A 2458-nucleotide genomic window follows, 5' to 3' on the forward strand; every position below is an offset into this window, starting at 1 on the left:
CTTCACACGAACCAAATGATAAGAAGCTTCCGATAACGAACGCACACGCCCTGTATACACATGCACTATTATACGATTATTTCTGCAATCACACTGCCCTATCCTTCAGGGATTGAACCGTTGACGTAAAATGTGAGTCAACAAACGATCGTGGGAACAATGTGGCATTCATCTTATTGTTAAAAACATATTTTAAATATTCTATAGTCTGTAATTCGAGGCAAAATTGTCTATAAAATTTTATCATAAAACTTTATTCATATCATACAAAAAAAAATTCTTTTTAATTTAAGGATGTTAAGTACCTATTTTTAAAAATATAAGAATTTAATAAAATTTGCATAGATTGTTCTGATACATGTTCAGAAACTTATAAAAAAACCTACAGTTGATTCACTGAAGCAATCAAAAGTTATAAGGATTTTAATTTGCAATGAATTTACCCGTCGATATTATTATAAATATAATTATTTTGTAGATCTAATTATAAGTAAAAGTATTAATATAATTATAAATATAATTATTTATATAAATAAATATAAATATAATTATTTCTGTCTTTTTTATCCGTTAAATTGATACGATTACAGATTTTCTATCTTAAAAAACCTGTGATCGTTGATTTAAGAGCTAAAATAGATAGAAATAATAATAGGAATTTATTCAAAATTTGCAAAAGTATAGTTTAAATATAGAGGAAACATTTGATCACATAATTTTGGTCAAGTACCGACTAGTTCAAAAGATATTGAATATAATTTTCTCAATTTCGTCCTATTATCCGAGATGACATATTATTTATTGTGAAAACGTGGCAACATAGTATTCAGTTGAGCCTTTTTTTGACATTTTAAATAACTTATCTTTTCATCTGAAGAAGCCTCTATATATAAACGTGTAAGTGAGAAGCGATTAAGCCTCATGTGTCAATTTGCAATTTGACTAACTTATGAAAAATTACCATGTTGCGACATTTCTTTCTTCTCGGAGAAATGACAAATTATTAAATTTATCAAAGAAATAGTTAAAAATCTTCTATATTTTATCACTATTAACTATTATAATTTTTATTCTGACATTTTAAATTACTCTGTACGAGTAAATTCTTTTATTTTTATAATCCAAATTTTGTGCTGTAATGTTGAAATCGAGGTACCGTCAATGATAAAAGTTTCTCAATATAATTTAAGAAACACGAAAATCCTCCGAAAAAAGCAACAGAAGTTTGAAAATACATTTCTACACTCTAGCTATGAATAAATAATAAGATTTTATGCAATCTTTATACTAATCATATATTAAGATATATATGAGAAAAGTATATATTCGTCAATTTCGACTACTTTTTGCTCCGATTATAAGTGCTAAACATCCTTAAAAATCCTTTATAATTTCTTTTAATTTTATTTATATAATACAACTTCACGCGTCGAATTATAATTGCGAATAAAGAAAAACTGTTATAGTAGAGACGTAAGTTGTAATTATAATTATTTACAATTCTAGGTATATGCATAATTAAATCATTTCTCGATTGACTTTTTATTTTGTTAATCTATCATTGTGTTCTATTTTCTATTTTCTATTTTCTTGCCAGAATTTTCAATAAATATTTTTGGACATTTTCCTTCATGCAAACGCGTGTATTAGCTTTAATTACGTCATGACGAAAGACACTGATTTGTCAGAATGACGTGATACTATATTTTAAGATACGCAACAATCTATACGCTTATCAAATGACGATATCTTTCTACGAAAGCAAAATTGACACCACTGATGACTAAATGCCAACACTTCTTCGAAAAAGAAACATTTGTTAATTTAATTTTTATAAGTCTGTATGTTTTGCTTCAGATTGACAATCTAAACGAGATACCTAAATACTAATGTATGTTTCTCTTAAAAGACGACATATTTACATTTACAAGTATATAAGCTACAAGATTTTGGATACCAACAAGTGTATCGGCAATGCAAACAACTTTTCAATATGTAATTACAATAGATATTGTACCAATATAATTTTCATTTGCTTAAATATACATGAAAGAAACAGTTGACTAAACCTCTCTCTCTTTCTTTGCGTGTGCTAAACTGCACTTATAAAATGGATTATACAAATTATAAATTTAGTCTACCCTTTATTCCGAATCTTTCAATTATCACTTAAATTAATTTATCACTTGAAATAAAGTTGATTAAAAAATGATCAATGTAAAGATATCTTTATATGAATCACAAATATGCATAATATTTTATTACCTGCACTTTTGTTCTTAATAATAATAAGATAACATTCGTACGATGTTCCATTACATTAGACAAACAAAAAAATCAATTTTCCGAATTGCTATAAAAATTATGCACAGACGAGTGTCGGAATAATTTCCAAGTATAATTACAAGTACGTATAAAAACGATGGTTTACACATTTTCGCATAGTCTGCAAGAAGAA

Source organism: Anoplolepis gracilipes, chromosome 11 (assembly GCF_047496725.1).
Source record: "Anoplolepis gracilipes chromosome 11, ASM4749672v1, whole genome shotgun sequence".
NCBI classification, from domain to species: domain Eukaryota; kingdom Metazoa; phylum Arthropoda; class Insecta; order Hymenoptera; family Formicidae; genus Anoplolepis; species Anoplolepis gracilipes.